General features: G+C 37.7%; 1 long non-coding RNA gene across 1 annotated transcript in view; it reads right to left on the bottom strand.

Moving 5' to 3' along the window:
* LOC128793238 (uncharacterized) overlaps positions 1-19884 on the bottom strand; it is a 53060-nt gene that overhangs the window by 25754 nt on the left and 7422 nt on the right. The gene's annotated exons all lie outside the window — the stretch shown is intronic.

Raw genomic sequence — 19884 nt, 5'->3', positions numbered from 1 at the left:
GAGTTCAGTACAAGCATCACAAAAAAAAAAAAAAAAAAAAAAAAAAAAAGAGAAATGTAGCTGATTTTTCTTGCAATGTTTTACTTGACCTTAATTTTGATGAATGACTGCACTGGGGGATGCGAGGGATGGCACTGGTGGTTTGTAATATTTTTTACCTGCCCAAACTGAGATAACTTAAACCCATCCTTCTTTAAGATTTGATACTTAGAAATTGTTGCTATCAAATTTGATGTCCACACGACACACATTTCAAATCCTTTCAAAAGCTTGGGCAATTTTTACTTTTTCATATGGCTAGAGACAGAAAAAGCAATCTTGGCTGATGGGAGCGGGGAATCTAGAATTTGAAAATAGCAGTATATTGTCTAAACAAGGTTCCTGAAGTTCTGTATTTGCTGCAGAGCATCAGTCCTTTGGCAGAAATGGCTTTCACAAAGGCACAGGAGAGAGAGGCCCAGGGTGTGCAGAGAACAACCAAAGGTAGATTCCCAACAGCTCCAAGTTAATGCAGTTCCTTTGGCTGGATTTTGGACCAACAGCATTGTGGTTTATATTCTTTAAAGTTCACATTTTCTCTTTGCACACCTTCCTGTTAACCCTATGCTCAAAGAGAGTTTTGAAACAAATTTATGGTAATTGCAACCCATAGTATGCCTGAGACAGTCAAATATGACACATGTTATTAAAATGTTTATGGAAAGGGTTGGCAAACTCATCAGATTTGTTTTATAAATAGCTATCATTTCAAATGAAATGGGCAAAAAAAATCTAGTTGATTTTAATACTTTTCAGCTGAGCTTTTTTTCTACTTTTAATAAATGCTAGCATTGTGTCTCCTAATTATAAAGCGCATTACCATACAAAAAGGATTATTTTTAAATTTAAAAATGCCAGTCACAATTTAAAATTACTTTTCTCAAATATGGCTCCTCAGAGAAGCTAAAGAGAGAAGAGAAAGTAAGGGGGGTTGGAATGAGAGGGGGAGAGAGAGAGGATGCAATATTGAATTGTAACAAGACACTTTTATTTTTTTGCTGAAGTGGGATTTCACTCCCTCTAGTTTATAATCGTTACAGAAATTTAAACCTCAAACCATTTCAGTCCAAGCTTATACTAAGCTTGTTAGTGGTTTCTGATGCTGCATATGATAGTGCTACAGCATTACCATAAATCAGCAGAATTAACTATGATCTTCAGAAGCATGCCTGAAAGTGGGTGACAGAAGTCTGCAATTTGGTGCTCTGAATATTATGATAACATTCTATATTAAATGTTTATAATCTACTTAGAGCTGAGCTTCAAGTATATTTTATATTTGTGCTTTACCCAATATTAGAAATCACGGGCTATTATGGCTTTCCATGCCTATGTTGTTTGCAATATCCAAAATTAAAGAAAATATAAAAACACAAGGTGAGCAAGTGTGTTTTCCTACCAATGCAATGTTATTAATATTAAGAAGTTAAGCTTTACCTACAGGTTTGAAAATTTAAATGCACCTTGCAATAAATATACTTCACCTTTTTCCATTCATATATGAAATAATCTACAGCACTGACCGGATTTCAGAAACTCCATCCTAATACAATTTACAAACTCTCTGCTGGTCTTGGAGATACAGACTCAATTTTCCTTCCAGTCTTCGTAAAAGTAACATATCTAAATTATTCATCTAAGAGGAAATAATGATGATGATTTGTAGAGACTAAAATTACAAACTCAACAGTTTTGATAGCCATTACAAAAATCGAGGTTGTCACATTACACAAAGAAATGTTCTGACTCTAAGCAAGCATGATCCAAAATCTTTAAAAAATAGCACTGCCTGTGCTAGGTGCAGGATCACATTTTTTCCCTATTTCAATTGCTATCATCTTCACTTAAAAAAAAAAATTGATTAATTAGTGTTTTCCTACTTACATATATAAATACAACTGACTGCAGGAGAGCAGGAGTAGATGTGCTTTTATCAGAATTCCTAGTGAGGAATACAATGGCCCTCGTTCATAAACGGTCTTGAGAGACAATGAACTTTATCCTCACTAAGGCAAATCAATAGATCTCTGTGCACCCCAGCAAGAGGAGGTTCAATCTGCACCAGTCAATAATCTAACTTAATTAATTTTCAAGTAATTGTGAGCATTGGCTAGAAAAAAATGCTTGGTTTAATGCTAAAATTATGATTAAGAGCAGATTACTTCCAGAAATATGAACAAATTAATTAAATTTGCTTTTTTTTTCTGAAAGAACCATGTCCACACACACATCCACAGGCTGAACTTGCTGGGCTAATTACCAGACATGGAAAGCAACACAAAAACACTTGACAAATTTTTGTTGTGTAAAAAAATGATTTAATTCTGATTTTAGAAAAGTTTTATAATTAATGGACAAGAAAAGCAGAAGCTAACAAGTCCTTTGCTGTTTGTGAAGGATCTTAGGCCCCAGATTGCCCACCATCAACAGAGATGGATGGCCAACAGGACTAAAATGCAACCTCACAGGGCAGGTGAGTGGACCAAAGGGGACATGAGGAGTGTGACATGTTTGGGGATGGTCTAAAAGCTGCTCCTTCAGGGCAGCAGGCAGGAATCCCAGGGATTCAGGTTTTCACCAGTGAACTAAATTCACTCAGCTCACACTGAGCTGTTCAATATGGACAAGGCTTTTCATGGTCACAGAAATGACCTTTGGTTGCTGCTGGGAGGTACAAATAACAATAAATACCAAGACATATTTGTTGAAATGCAGAAAAAAGAGGAATTAAGTGTAAATGAGCCAGAAAATGGAAAAGTAGCATTCAGGGTTGGTAACTGCTGAAAAGGACATGATCTTCTGCAAAGATCACTTCATAAATCCTAACAAGGCACTAATACCGATTGATGGGCTGCGTAAGTGCTGGCCCAGGACCAGCCCAGCCCACCCCAATCCCCTTGTTCCTTCACACAGGCACACCCCAAACTCGCCTCTAACAGCTGGGAAATTTTGCCTAAACTTTTTTTTTTGCTACTTATGGTGTTACATTCAAGCCAAATAAAGCTGTGTATCTGCCTAGCCCATGAAACTTCCAAATGGATTATTCTTGAAAACAGGGACAAATTGATGGTGCAACATCTGTGGATGAAGTTTGCACACATACATGATAAAGTGAAACAGCACAGAACAAGAGTGCTGTTTGTAAGCAGTGTACTTCATGTTTTCTCCTCAATATGCTCTTTTCTCCCAGCCCAGATTTTCTGCTTTGGCCACACAGTCCCCACTTGGAAATGCACACAGCTGCCACTGGCTTCTGCCTTAAGGCATTGCCTTTTCTCTTTCTTGAACAACACTTGGTAAAATTGAGTGGATTTTGCTGTGGTTCAGTACCATTACAATGAGCAAATGACCAGGTAGGTGCATTTTCTCCACTTTTTAAGAAGAACCAACAGGGAAAGAACTGCACCCCATAATATATGACAGGTAAAAGAGAAGAAAATGCAACCTGTTCTTTCTTTATTTCAGTTCCCTTCTGGACTATTCTGAAGCCTCTTTACTTTTTTTTTTTTAATTCAGAATACACTGAAATGTAGCTGAACACTCCAGCAAGTTAGTTTGCCGTAAGTTTTATTGGAGCTTTTAAGTTTCTTTAAGCTGCAGCATTTTCCAAGTGAAGGACGAAGCAGGGATTTACCCACGACATCCACTGAAATATATTTTTTGTGCTAGTATGAAGTCTATGAATTAGCATTTTGTGATGTTCCTGAAATTAGAAGCCCCATGAACTAACCATTTTATGATATTTATGCTTTGCTTCATAATGCATTCTCCACAGATGAATCAAAGGGCCAAATGCAATTGCTGTTGTGAGATAATAAAGCATGAAGTGGTGTGTTTGGAATTAAATTTCCATAAGACGAAGGATGGTGGGCAGTTTGTGATGACAGTAACAATCAGGGAGCACTCCGTGGTGCTGCATTCCCAGAAACGGCTGCACAAAACACCGCATCGTCTGCATGAATAATTAAAGCAGTGTCTGGGGACTCAATCAATTCAAAAGGGAAGAAGAAAACTTTTCCAACATTTTTTTTCTGAGTTTTATGATCAGAGCTATGTCTAGGACCTCTATCAAAACTATTTCCCCAAAATAAGACTCATAATTTTGTGTGGACTGCTGGTTTTATGTTTGTTTGTCTCTTACAGATGTGTTTTATTGTTAGCAAAAGCTCTGTTGGATTAACCTAGACAGAACACAGCACAGAGCTCCTGGGTTCAGTTGAACCTACAGATTTCTCCTCCATGAGGGAAACAGCCTTGTATCCCTGACTGTGCTCTGCTGCTCCAGAAAGTCACTGAACAGAGGGAGCCCCTACCTTACAGAAATTGTCATTGGATGTATTATAGTGTGGTGCAGGGACTGCTGCCTGTCCCATTGCACCACACTTTGTGAGCCCCTGGAATGGAAAAGCACATGGTAATATTTAATATCATTCACATATTCAAAGCCCCTCACAGATATTAAGAAATTAGTATCCCTCTTACCCTCGTGTCATAGGTTCTGTCTCATTCTGATGGAACCTGGGGGAAACTGAGGCATGGAGAAAAGGGAATGCTTCAAACTCAGCTTTTCATTTCTGGAACATGTGAGGCATCTCATTTCAAAGACTTTGCATGCTTGCAGTTTCAAGCTGAAATTGTTTTCAAGCTATGTGAATACTCAGGCCCTTTAAAGTCGTGGCTACTTAGGCACAAAAAATTAGAATGTTGCTTCAAAAAACAAGTGACACCACCCTCCCTGCCACCCCTGCCTGGGGTCATGTGCCATTTTAGTGGAAGAGGCAAGATTAGAATTCAAGATTTCTCAACTCTTAAATCTACTCAGCTATATAACCTACTCAAAATAGTCATTATTATCTAGTAATGATACTTTTCAGTTCCTTTCCTGACCATGCTGAAGCCAACTGGCCATGGGCAAGGATTGATGAGGGAAGGGGAAAAAAGGGACAAATTCCAAGGAGTTTGTAAAAACAGTGTTATGTTCAAATGCCACAGAAGCTCAGTGTTGAGGGGATTTTGGCCTGCATGTTGCTGTCAATTATTATCCTGTAGAGTCCCACAGGAGGGTGGGCACCATGAGAGCTCAGCACGGCACATTCGAGTATTCAGCTAAAAAAGACAAGGGTTTCTTTTGGCTGATGAGATCAAAGGCAGACTTCTGCAGGTTTTTACCCTGTGCTAAGGTTACACAACCTTTAAGAGAATGACAAAACTTCACATCTTATTCATTAAGGTCTCACTGAGTTCCAGAACACTCTGAAGTTGGAAAATATCTTCAAATGAATGTTTCTTAAAAAGATTAGAGAGCAGAACTCTAGTTAGCTTTTGTCTGTCTGTTTTGCTGAGGGTGTTATTCTAAGAGCATGCAGGAGATGAATGATCTACACTGAAAACCTTGACGCTTCTTTAAATGCCTTATTTTCATTTTTTAAGAAATATGACAGCAAGAATTAGTACTGGCTCTTCTATTTCAATAATGGCAGTCATGTTGAAATGACAACAAACATCATTACATTTACATGCACATTTATGTAGACAAAAATTGTCATTACTTATTTCAGTGGAACATTTTATAATTTGCCCTATAAACAAACAAAATCTGTATAAGCTGTTTTTAGCCTTCAGCAGTATGTCAACACAAGCAACTTAGAGCTAGACTTACTGCCACTCACTGGTATCTCCTTCCATTTTTAAAATGCTTAAGATTAAAAATATAGTATTTATTTTTCAGTTTTTAATAATACAGGGAAAATACTTTTTGATTGCTGGCTACAAATAAAAAGCAGAAAGTTCAAATATTGTATATTAAATGAAAATGGGGGGAAATAAAGACATATCCATATGCTTGTTTTGACTTTGATGTTCTGAGTAGGGAATAAAATATGATGATAAAAAAGAAGATGCAAACTGAGAAAAATGTACACCTTATTTTAGTCTATTTGCAATGAAAAATTATTCTGATGTTCTTCCACCATATTATCTACTTACTCTGTTCTCACTTCTGTCTTTTGTTGGTTCTCTGATCACTGTTACTAGTTAAATACTTTGTACTACCCTACGGAAGTCTCACAGTTAAGGCCAAAAGTGCTGAAGCCTTCGCTATACAAAGCTGTAAAGCATCACAGGTAAATCAGAGGATGACAGCACACTTTGGGGTGGAAGGGGCTTTAAAGATCACCTCATTCCAACACCCTTCCATGGGCAGGGACACCTTCCATCTGAGCAGGTTTCTTAGAGCTCCATCCAACCCGGCCTTGAACAATTCCAGGGATGGAGCAGCAACAGCTTCTCTGGGCAGCCTGTGCCAGGGCCTCACCACCCTCATGGTCAAGAATTTCTTACTAATACCTGATCTAAGTCTGCCCTCTGTCAGTTTGAAGTAATTTCCCGTTGTCCTATCACTACATGCCCTTGTCAAAATTCCCTCTCTGACTGTCTTGTAGGCTCTCTTTATTTATCAGAAGGCTGTTAGAATATAGAAATATTATATGGGGAAAAAGCATTTCCTAGCACTGAAGGAGTTGAAATGTTTTTTCTGAGGTATCTGTTTGAACGTACAATTGGATAATGCAGAAGACTCAGGGAGTGTCTGGGCAGTCTATGGAATAGCATGACAGAGCTGAGGATCTACTGTGCAGGTCTTCCTTAAAAACTGACTTAGAGCAAAGTTTAAAAAGGAAGGACACAGCTCTGGAACAAACTTGCTGTTATATTTGGTTGGTTAAAATTTTTCATGGAGGGATGTTTTGAATCAGCTTTCCAGTCGAGAATGTGGGGGCAGAGAACCTAACTTGCTTTAAGATGGAATTTCAGATATTTATGGTCAGAACTATGTGACACATCTTGAACTTCCTGCAAGAAACAGATTTAGTGCTCTAAGTCCAGGATCCTCCAGAAAGTCTTGACATAAGTTTCTATGCTAGGTGTTAGCATCACATAAAAATTACCACTGGTCAGTTTATTTGTTAGGAGGGGTGGCACAGAATGAGGAAGGACTGATCTGGAATAAGGACATACTCCTGTCCCTGTGTTTCAGCTCTCCCATGCCAGCAGGAGCCAGATCTCAGCAGATGCTGGCAAGGTGTCCATGCACCTCACTACAGAAGTTCCAGGGTTTTTTTTTATTTCTTCAGTGATTTCCTCTCTCTTTTACACATTTGTGGCAAGTACAATAGGGAGGGACTTTATGAACCAGAGTATGTAAAGAGCCTTGCAATGTATCCATTTGGACGATACCACTGGAATTCTAATCCTTCTGATTGGATACTCTGGCTGAGTCCATGGCACAGCAGAGCCAAGCTCTGTCTCTGTTTGTGCTGAGCAATGTCTCAAGGAAATCCATGGACTCCAGCAGAAGTATTTTGTGTCTGCCTCACCATGGCCAACATCAGCATTTCCCCTGAGAAAAAGCTTATGGTTCTCTTCAGTATCAAGTCTGTTTTCAATATTGGTTCCATTGGGTCAAACTCAGCTTTTTTTTAGCAGAGCACTACATACCCAGATTAGCTTCACTCAGGTAAACACAGTCATTTTACATTTACACCCGTGCAGTTTACCTCAGGATTTTATTTTCCTGTTCCTCAGGGCCTTTGGTAGTCAAGACAGCTCTGTAAAAGTACTGACTGTGGAGGACAATATAAACTTGCTATCTAAGTGAACCAATAAAATAGTCATGTAATACAAAAAAGTCATGTAAGTGTGACATACATGAGTGCTGATAGAAGAAACTGAATAAACAGCTTAAGAAGAGCTGGACACAGTCACCTCACATGGGCCAGGGTTACAAAGGACTATCTCTGTCATACGACTTGGGTCAGTGCTATTGGTTCCAACAACACAGTCATATCTTCCCTCTTTTTTGAAATTCAAATGTGAACAAAATATATTGCAAACTACAAAGTTGGCATTACAAGCCAATGCAACCATTGAAGAGTAGTTACTGCTAACACCCAGTAGCTGCTACTATTGCTTCTTGAATTTAAAAAAAAAATTTAAAATGGAAAGTTTCACCTTCATCTGCATCATAAAAATTGATATTATATGGGATAGGAATTAGCATGGTCTTTTACTTCTTCTCGCCTCAGAGAAAGTTACTGCTTGGCCAATGCTCTTTATTGTTAAACAAGATGTAAGAGTGGAAAAAGTCTTATGCAGGATGTACCTTTGGGTATCATAATTAAAAGCAACCAAACTCCTAACAGACTTTTATGAAGTAAGAAAAGGAAAGCTGTATTTGTTTAAGTCAAATGATTGCAGCATATCTGTTGCTGTTTTAAAATACTTTGAATGGTATGTGGAGAGATTCCAAACATATTTCTGTTAATGAATAGTAAAAATACAGTAAGTATAGAAATATGTGTTTTGCTTCTCTCTCCTTATTTAGATTATAATAACAGCACAATACATTTATTTCGTTTTAGTATTGTTTTCTTCACAAAAATCTAGTCCCTCTCAAGGTGATACAGGTGATAAGACAGGCACATACAATAGATTTGGTATCAGGGGTTGAAATAATATGAGCAGTAATTCGGGCAGAAGCTTTTTTTCAGTCTTTCTTTCAGGGGAAGAGTGAGGGAAACCTAAAACTAAAACATATTCTCATCAGGAGAAAAAAAATCATTTAAAAGCTTGTCAAAAATGAAAACAATTTACGTGTGCCAGTGTCCTTAAGTGCCACAAACTCTTCTGCTTCTGCTGCTACATTCTCTAATGACATTACTGCATATAGCACATCTCATCTAATCTGTTAGTAAAATCCTAAAGTCACTTATGTCAGTCTCTAATGCAAGCCAAATGAGTCTTCCCAGTAATAAGAAGCTTCGCAGAATTAGTTTTCGTTTTGCAGAAAATTGCCATTGGGGCTGGCACTTTTATCTAAAAATTTCACTCGTGCATAAGCAAAAAACTCATATATTATTTGGTTACATTCCATCAGTATGAGAAATAACATTGTGAGAATTCTATGCATGCTAATGATATATAGAAATCCACCTGCTTTCAGATAAAATGAGTTTAATTTTCTGTTGCCCACTGCCTGGTTGGCCTTTCATAAATTACTTATGCACAGCTATTATTAAAATAGAGGGAAAGCAAATTAGAAAGTCCTCATATCTCTCCACTGGATTTAACCAAGGCAGGGCTGTGACAGCTAGAGTCAGCGTTTTTGAAAAAATTCTGCTCTCTTGAAAAATTTTGCATCTCTATACAATTCTATGCCACTGTTGTAAACGTTCTGACCTGCCTTCTTACCAAATTAACCTAAATCCTTTCTATTTTTCAACATTAATGGAATCCTCTAGAGTCCTGCTGATATATATTAAAATATATTTATTGGTTAATTTGAATTCCAGCATTTTGTACCTCATTTCCCAGTACTTCTGTTATATCTGAACAGCTTGGAGCTTTAGCATTAAAAACTTACAAATTAAGATAAATACATCTGACAATTATCAGATCAAAACAACTTAACTTTCATTGGAATATATGATTGCAAATTTCCCTTCCTGATGAAAGAGAAAATGAGGACTGTCTGCTTGAAACAGTTAATTGGATTTGAAAGTACTGTACGTTTCAGCAATCGGTGCAGCTTTTGGTTGGTCAATGACTACTTGACCTCCTGGTTTTCCAACAGACAATTGGTTTTCATTTCTTGAGGGTCTTTTAAGTCCATAGTTCACGGTGACTTTAAGTTTAATTTTCTGTTAATGATATTATTTTGCTCTTTTAAGATAAAACTTTCTTGTGATGTGCTGAGCAACAGTGGCAATCCCATTACTGTGTGTGGAAGGACACCTTCTCAAATTGCATTCTTTTAACATTGTCTGTACTGTTATGCTATTTCTAAAATGTCATTTTAACACTTTGGGTTTGTATTTCATGTGCATTTAAATGGATGGCTGCTCTACTCCTTGAAAAAATGCAAATTAAAAAAAAAATCAAAAATCAAAAAGCCATTGTGGTCACCTGCCCAGCCAAAACTCCTTTTTAAGTAACGGGTCCTGATTCTAATCAGTCACTGGTTTAACACCTTCCACTTCTCTGACTAGACTGACTCTGCTTAGATGTGGTGTGGGTTGGTTTGGGCCAAGGACATGCCCCACAGGTTTCAGGCTCAATTTCTCTATTTTCAAGCCCATTAAATTTGCATCCACACCATATAATAGTGCATTAAGCCCATCCACACAGCAGGCAATTCCCCAGTGCTAACAACAACTCAGTCCAGAGCTGACATCCCCAGTGCTTGGCTAAACCCAGCCAGGCAATGCTGATCCTGCTAAGAAGTCTCTGTAGCCCTTACACTAAAGCAGCTTTCCTAATGACTCAAAGCAATTATTTTGGAGGAGTTTTTCCCTAAATTTACATAAAATGTGTATTTATTTATGTGTATTTATTTTCTGCCATAGGTATTATTTTATTTCACAATGCATTCTCAGAAGGGATTAGGGACACACAGTGCTGGCCAGCTCTCAGGCTGTTGTTTCACACTATAGCACTGAAAACCCAACAGCTCCCTGCCACCATGGGGAGCCCTCCTGCTCTTCCTCTACCTCCATTTTTCAGTTCACAGAAATAAACCAGGAGAAAACCATCTGGTTTTTTGGTAAGGTTAGTTTTCTGAGAATTGAGATTCCTTATCTGATTGAGAAGATGGCTGAATAAATGCTAGAGTGGGATAATAAAAGCAGAGAGAGCATGTGACTGTCAGTTAAGAACAAATGGTTTCACAATGAGGTATTTCAAATGTCCATTCATAAAAAAAATGGGCTATGGATAGATATTCATAGAATGAAAAACCATCAGTGGGGGTAAAAAGTCATAGATTGCAAACAAAGTGCAGAGCTCTGAAACTCTGCTGGGTTCATTACAAAGCTGAGCAAAGAAAAGAATCAACTGAACAGCTTGTTCATGTAAATTTGGATTCTGGTTCTAAATTTGACATGAATAAAGAGTAGCAGGAGGTGCTCAGCACTGGGTTCTCCCTCTGGCACAGAGGTGGCACAGAGTGCTGTGATCCCTCTTCGGTTTCTGGACCTGGCAGTCTTGCCCTGTGCTGATGTGAGCCCCTGGGCCAGCACTCAAGAATTTCAGCTGAGTTTTAAGCCACTTCTTTGCAAAGCAGAAGTGGAGAACAGGAGAAGAGAACTTCATGTGTCTATTCAAGCTTTATTCACATCAGTAACGTTTGTCTCTCTCAGAGTAATCATGTGAGAAAAGCCAGCCAGGGTGCTTGGGACTGGGATCTCAGAGAACAACTTTGGATCACAGCCATTCATGTGCTTATCAACCCTAAGGTAATCCAGAAGATTTTAATTCTTAGGAGTGTTTCCTCTCAGCAGTGCTTTTCAATGCAGAGTGAATCACTGCTTCTATTCAGTTATTCACATTCCTTCTTATGTAGATCTATAAAAGTGAACTAAGTTGAACAGCTCTTGTACATTTGGTTAGAACATGCAATGTAAATACACACAGTTTTCGCTAGATTCCTAGCAAAAAGTACTTTTTTAGCTGCCCAAAATGTTTCTAGAAGTGGTTCATGTAAAAGCAAACATATGAATCCAAACTTTATTGTATACTGTACAAATTTAGAAATCTCAGAATTAGTCAAGAAAAGTTTAAATCCTTTCTATTATGGAACTTCAAACTCCTTTCTCTTTTAATTTTAGAACATACACATTTTTACTTGTTTCTTATGGTTCCATTATCTAATCAAGAGAACAGGTGGCTAACTGATTAAACACCAGTTTTTACCAGTATCAAAAATATTTAAAAACTCATCAGTCAGCTTCTCCAAAATCATTCATTATTTTATCTATAATTATTGCAAATAGCTACAATACTTCAAATCTGTCTCTGATATTGAGATTTTTAGACTGTACCTCCTTCATTTTTAGACTGTAGCTCTTCCAGTGTTAGAGCTTTACATCTATTTCTCTGCACTATTCAGTGACATTTTCAATTATCATAGGTCCCTGTGAATTCAGGAACATTCTTTGTCAGAAAGTATATGTTGCAAAATTTGTGGTAAAATTGTAGAAATTAGCCAATAGGGTATAATTCTGTTTTTCACACACAAAAAATGCTCATTATATGGTTGTATGCTTGGACAAATTGAAATGTGATGTACTAAACTTTACAGAACGCTGCTGCCCACAGTATCTGACAGTTTCCTCTCCCTCCTGACAATTCCATTCCTCTGAATCACTTTGATGGAACTCACCCTGCACAGCCAAGGCCTCAATGGGACACACAATGCAAAGACTTGAGACACAGTGGTACAAATCATGTGGGATGAATGACTGGAATTTATGGCTTATATTAGGGGTACACATAGGAATTCTGGTCAGGACCCCACTATGGCAGATGGCACATAAACAGAGGGGAAAAAAGGTCGTCCCTCCTGTCAGAAATTTGCAAGCCAAATAATTTAAGTTGTAGATGTATCTATGAGTATAATGCACTCTGCTACACAAAGAAATGGTGAGAAACCCATTCTCCTAAAGCAATGATGGATGGTTTTGAACAATAATGAGCAATCACATCAAAAAGATTTAAAAATTCTGTTTCCAAACTGTACTTGAGTACAACAGTTAAAGCATCCACTCTGTGTAACTTAGCTGGATGCAGCAGACAACACTGAGTGAAAGCCTCTCAAGAATTAAAAAATGTTTTGAATATAAAGTACACCAAAAACTATGACTTCTTTTTATACCCTCTCAAGTACAGAATGTCCTGTGAGCTAGTAGAGGACATCCTATGCTATAAGTCTGTTGAAATGCTATAATTAAAGGTCTGTCAGAGTTTCCATTAAATCCCTGATTTTCAGGGTTTAATTAATAATAACAGTGAAAATTAATGTGAGTAGAATTAAAGCCACTGTCATAGCTCTGCTGCGTATTAATTCCTGATTTTAAGTCTCCACAACATGTGGGACTGACCCAGCTTCCTCTCCTCAGTCAAAACTCCTATCAAAATGTAATATCATTGAATAAAGTGGATATTTGTCTGAACATAGAAAGTGTGCTCAGGCTGTGAAATACCTATGGCATGTATACAGTAAATTAAATAAACATGTCAGAAAGTCAAGAATTATTAAATTGCATAAAGTTTTGGAATAAATTCCTAATGTTCAGTTTAAACTCATATACCTGAAAAGCAATGAACATTCAAAATTTCTCAGTGAATTCCCTCCCAGCAATCAAGTTTATCCATTTATCTTTGGAACATTAATAACTATAATTATTTGTATTTTTTTCTAAGTAAGAATTAAGACGTTAAGTTCTTAATGGAAGATGGAGAACATATGTAAATATTGGGGAATGGACCTTCCCTGGAATTGCAAGAACAGATCAGATGTTCTGTTACTGAAACAAAGGCTCCTGGCATTTTGGATTTGGGTGCAAATAATTTAGAACAGAGAACATTCCATAAGATAATTCCCTGAAAATAAGCACTGGTATCTCACCATACAACACAAGGAAATTTAATCTTTCACATAAAAGGATCAAATAAAACTACCTCGGTGTGGAAGTCTAGAGAGGGACCTGGCAGAATACTAGAGGATATTCAGTTCTCTTCAAAGTAAATAGTATTACAGCTGAAAAATGTGAAAGCATGAAATTTTCTCAACACTGCTGTGAGAAACAGACCTAGAAATCCCAGACGTATGCAAAATACTGTAGTGAAGGGTGGAGACAGGACATTCAGGAACTGTTAAAAATGTTAAGAACACTTTGTTTCACATAAAGGAACCTATTATAAAATACATTTTTTTGGTCCAGATTCCAAAATAATAGGTGGCATTATATCATCTTACATTAAAACCCATGTTGTAAGTCAATATCACACATTTCAGATGTTAATAGATAAAGAGGATCAATGTTGTTCACTGTTAGGACTGCTAAGTAGGTCAAGGAAGTTCACAAGTAAGAAACTTTCATGTAATAAAGAAAAGTGGGAATTTATATAGTTAACAAAATCTATGCTTTTGCACTAATGAAAAATGAAGTTGACTTAATTAAAATTCACATTCTATCATATAATGTGATAAATATTAATTTTGAAGCAAATAACAGAGAATATAATCTGTTTTCAGTGAAGCTGGATAAATTTGCAGCACAACACAAAAAGCCGGGGTAGAAGGTCAGCAATCAAAAAGGCTTTGTGGTGCTCTTGTATCCACACTATCTTGATATCTAAATGTGGGGATCTACTGTGGTTGTCACAGTGCAAGTCACTAAAAGACAGTCTTTGATCTGCAGAACTTAAAATATAATAATAATAATGATGATAAATATAATAATATTAATAATAATAATAATAATAATAATAATAATAATAATAGTAAAAAAAAAATTGGTAAAAGGAAGAATTATCATTCAAAATGTTAGGAAAGAAAGAATTATCATACCTTTATCAATCTAGAGTTGAGGTTGTAGTTCCAGAGCAAGCTAAACCAGAAGTGTAACTGCCAGGCCCTGCCTCTCTATGTGCTCCTCAGGCCATTGCTGAGCTGTCCTGGTTCACTATTCTAGCATAAAAACATCCCTTCAAAACCAGGCACAGAAAGTACTAACATAGATCAGTAAAGGAACTTGGCAAATACCTGAGGCAGCAAGAGACAAAAATGTGTGGCCAGGTGGGAGAGGATGGAGGGGGGGAAACTCCTGCTTTGGGATAAGTCCTACATAGAAATTCAGTCATTTATCCAAATTCACTTAGAAATTCTATAGCGTACATCATGTAATGATTCAATTATGAGAGTAAGTGGCTATAAACAGACCCTGGATAAGTTTAGAGTGGACATTTTAAACCACTTTTTAATCTCTGAAGCACCCAAAATTTGCATCAGCCATCCTGTGAGGTTAAGAGTAAAAATTGTAAAAAGATTTTAGATGGAGCTTTGCACTGTATGAGATGGTTGACAGAGGTCATAAAGGGTCACAACTTGAAAACTCTAAATTGTCCTTTCCATTCTGTGCATTTTTAAATGCCTCAACTAATTCATAACTAAGAAAAGCTGAAAAATCTCCCTCAAGTACATTGTATTGGAGGCAGTTAAATCAAATTACTTCTAGTGCTAAAACTAGAAGATACAAATCTAAATCTGAAACCCTTAAAGGTGGAGAATAATGCTCTTTATGATTTGCTAACATCACTAACCAGTCTTAATTACCAACCAAAAATTACCAACCAAACCAGAGTAAACTATACCATTAATCTGGAATGTATCTTGCTCTGCTTCCACAGTCTTTCAGAGCTTAAAGAATTGAAAAACCAAAGCAAAACGTGGCATGAGGACATAGTTTGCTGTAATCAATATCATGATAAACAGGGAATTTCTCAAAAAATGGGAAAAGTCAGTAACTGATTGTGTATATCTACTGCTGAGCTATGAGCCCTTGTGTTAGATTTAAGCTAAGTACCACGCCATCACATTCTCCTGTCTTGTGTTCTCAAATGCTGAAGTCACATGGCAAACATCTGGTGATCAAAGTGAAATCACGAACTGGATAATTTCTATTTGGATGTTACTTTTTGGCTCCACTTATCCCTGCAGCTGGAGCATTTCCTTCCAGCAGCTCTATGCTGTTTTGTGAGCAACGCTGGAAAAATGCCATAAATTTATGAAAAACTTTGAAGGGGCTTAGCATTAACAACTTCTGCTTTCCAATCAGTACAGCTTGAATCAATAGAACTGCTGCTCAATGTAAACAGGCATAATGGGCATTTTACAAAGCAAGACTATTTGTATGTAACATCAAAACCAGCACAAAGTCCTTTCCAGAAGAGTGCAAATCGCATTTAGAGTAAGATCAGAGAGAAAAGCAAGATTACTTTGTGATGATTTGCTGCAAAGTTCACTACATTCTTTGCTTGATAATGAATTTCACTCATATTGTCATGTACTTCAGGTTTTATCAACAGAGTGCTCAACTAACAAAAACCATTATTTTAGCACATCAGAACAAAGGTGAAAAAAAATGAAAAAGAGTACCTTATTATTTTATTTTCTGCAAGTAATAAATCACAAAAATATTATTGTACTATAAGTACTACCTAACCACAAATTCCAAAGAAAAAAAAAAAAAAAGAAAAGTAAGAGAGAAAAGATGGAGGATGCTGCTGGAATGATGAACGTGGATTCACATATATGAAATATTGTCTTATTATGTGGTAAGATTTTGCTTCCATCAGAAATAATAAATGGGAAGAGATTGCTAAATGCATTTCCACTGCAGAGGGAAAAAGCAGCTTCTAGTATGTTGCACTTGTAAGAATCTGAATTTTTTTTTTGCTTGCCATTATTTACAGTATCTTAGGTACATTAGGGATAAATACAAGACAAGTAGCATCTTTTTTTGCCTCTCAAGTCATACTTCCTGCTGCTCCATGTGTGCTTTCTAACAGCTGTACACACTGACAGCAACTGGTGAGGGGGGTCCAAGCAGCCTTCTCCTGGATTTTGGACATGTATAAAAGCATGGCCCAATTGTAAATAATTAAAGGATTTACTGGTCAGGCCAGGCTCCAGAAGCTGTAGCACACGCCAGGGAATAGCCAGGCTTGGTACCTCAAGTTCCCATGTGATACAACAATTACAGAAGTACACAGATCTTGGTCCATCTCCTCTCTGCTTACATTTAGTCTCTGGCTGCTGGTGCTCTAACAGCTGCTCTTCACAAGCCCATGGATATGCATCTGAGTTAGCAGGAGTCACTGGACAGGGAGGCAGAGAGCAGTTGCTTTTGTCAGAGCTTTTGTAAAGAACTTGCTGGGAATCCTTCAAGAAATCAGTTCTCGTAATTGAAACTTTTCACTGGAGTTTATCCATTTTAGCAAAACTTTCAGAAAGAAAAGTATCTCAAGTCAGTATTTGTGACAAAGCAACGAAAGAGATGCATGGCCAGCATCCCAGGAGAGAGGTACTAGCCTGGAATGTCAAACACAAAGCTTTCAAGTGAACCTGAGGCAGCATTTGTACAGTTGTAAATACAACACTGTGCTTATCAGAACACCTACATTTTCCAGATTGTTGTCAATGCAAAATGTTGTCAAAGGAAGTTGTTTGAGTGCATGAGACTCCTGGCTGTTGACTCAGGTTATGTCCTGTACAACACTGAACAATCCATCAGGAGCCATCTTTCCTGAGATGTGCAGTGCTGGATGAGTGCCCAGCGTGCCCAGATCACTCAGCCTCAGGAAGATGTAAATGGGAGCTTATGGTGAGTATTGAGGAGCAACAACTGGAAAGCTGCCTAAGGACTGTGAAAGTGCTCTCCCAACATCCATTTCATAATGAAGTTACTCCAATGACTTCAATGAAATTACCCTTACTTTACACAGGAGTCAGAGGAAAATGAAACTGCTTCAAACTGTAAAACCTACCTTGTACATCTTATTATGCAAATTAAATTAAAAACCCCCATGGAAATAGTCCAAAGAACTTTCTCTGCATGTGGCTGTAAGTCACTTAAGTCATTCAGTGAGACAGGATAATGGCCATCACTTTTCACTTGGCCAGTTCATATTGTGGCACTGGGAGGAAGACAGTCTGTCAAGTTTTTGTCTGCAGTGTCTGATTTTTCACCACACTGCTCCTGCCCTCCCTCCATTGTGTCAGGAGTGCATTAGGTGTTGGAAGGGCAACAAGAGGCTCAACCAGTGGGTGGGGAGGCTGGAGAAGGGGAATTGAACTGTAGGCAGCCTGCAGAGTCTGTCTGAAAGGTTGTGCTGGCTCCCTTTGTGGCTGATATGTATCTATGTCCCCGTGCCACATTACATGGAAGGGATTAGAAATAGGATTTCTGATATTTCAGCTGACATGACAGGAGTGATAATTTCATGCAACTATGTTGCAAGCTAAATTCAAATATTCCACCTTCTAAAGGGATTGTATATATTTTCATCTGTGCTCTTAGGCTCAGAACCTTTCTCTGGAATGACTGATACAACAATAAAATGCTCTTCAATGAGGCTAATACATCGATAATGTCCTGTCTCTCTAAATGTACCTTACTCATGCCTTAATGACTTGAATGACTACATGAAATGGCAATACGTGTTAAAATAACCTCCAAAATCTCTGTGGATCAGAGTTTGTAAAAGTTTGGGAGATCTTTTGAAAATCAAAAATCTAACAGTGTTTTTGTTTAATTTTTTGGGGTGCTTTTCTTTTTAAACCAAGGCCAAGAAAATCAAAAAGCAAAGTAACATAAAAATATCTCAGCTCTAAGTAGAAGGTATCAAGGTCACTGACTATAAATATAAATAATGCTGCTTCATAAATCTTAAACAGCTTACTGCAACTACTAATAAAACTTTACAGTATTTACAAGATTAATCTTTTTAAAGTAAATTATAGGATCATAATATCAAACAAGATTATGCTATGTCCTATATAGCATTTTACTATGCACATAGCAGTAACATGACAGCAAATATGCACTTCAGAGATATCAAGTAGCTACTGCATGAAGAGGGCAACACTGCGTGCCAAAAACTAAGCACAGCAACAAGTCTTGAGTCCATCTGATCTCCCCATAAAAAATACTTTGTTAAACCCTTGATAGCCTCATTGTATGTTTAAAGGGAAATGCATAACTGTTCATGCCTCCATAGAAATATGCATTGAGTATTCCAACTATAATATACAGATGTAAGATTGTATAACTGTTGGCTGTTGAAGCAGAAGAAATACCAGGAATACTACAATGCAGACAGTATCCTTGGATCCTGTTCCTTGGGACAGAATGAAGGAACTTTTGCTAGGTTCTATGCATTTCTAGAGCTCTTGCAATGGCATTTTCTGTGTTGGAATCATGCAGCTCACAGTGTGCACCAGGTAAATTTTAGCATAGGTCTGTTGGTTCAGGTGAGCCCTGTGCCTTATTCTAGGTAAGGATCTTATTCACTGTCAGGTTTGTCCAACGTGAGAAGCAAATCTCCCACAGAGGCAAGCAAGATCATCACAGGAATCCAGTTAGTAATTAGACCAATAGACACCCTTCTAGAGCACTGAATAGTGATAAAATTTTTAAATGGAAAGCTTTGCTTGCTAAAAATTTTAGGCAGTAAAGAGAACCAAGCTCCCTTTCCCATCCAAAAGCCTAAACCCACTTGATTTATGCCACTATTTCAATAGGGCCTTGCCCAGCAGAACAAACACACTGAAGAGAAGCCCAGAGTGGGTCTGTGATTCCAGAGCTGAGTGTACATCAGGATGCTGTTCTCAGAAGCCCCACATCATTATGTAGCACTGTAACTTCTACTTTCCCTGACCCACGGATGGTGTTTGCAGTAAAGGGACCACACATGTTTCTGTGCCCTGCAACAAAAGCCCAGAGGACGTTCCTGTCTCTTTCTCTTTCGCAGCTCCCCAAGCAAAAGCTGTTGCCTTGACAACTCTGGGGTGTTCTCTGGCTCCACGGATGCTGGCAGGAGGAAGGCCAATTTCCTTCCACAAAATACAGAACTGCTAAGGAATAAACAATAAAATGTATTCTGATTCCTTCAGTAGTGCCAAACCAGAAAGAAAATGAAGAAACTTGCTACAGACACGGGATTTTATAAGCCAGAAGCAGCAGGATTCAAGCACTGAGAATTCACAAACACAAGTAGGGAACAGAAGAAATTGCAGTTGCTTGAGATTGCAGCAAAGAGCTGGGAATGGCTGTGGCTAAGGTCAGGCTAAGGCTCTTCTCTTTGATCACCCTTCTGTAACTGGAAGACCTCTGGCCTTCCGTGGCACTGCCCTTGCTTTATCATTACACTCTTTATAAAGAAGGTGATAAAAACAAAAATGAAAACAAAATTAAAACAACACTAAAATAAATTTTAAAAGGTTTGCAG

Source organism: Vidua chalybeata, chromosome 10, assembly GCF_026979565.1.
Source record: "Vidua chalybeata isolate OUT-0048 chromosome 10, bVidCha1 merged haplotype, whole genome shotgun sequence".
In the NCBI taxonomy this organism is placed as follows: Eukaryota; Metazoa; Chordata; class Aves; order Passeriformes; family Viduidae; genus Vidua; species Vidua chalybeata.
The sequence above is the reverse complement of the archived record's forward strand: the minus strand, read 5'-3'. Positions and strand labels throughout refer to the sequence as shown.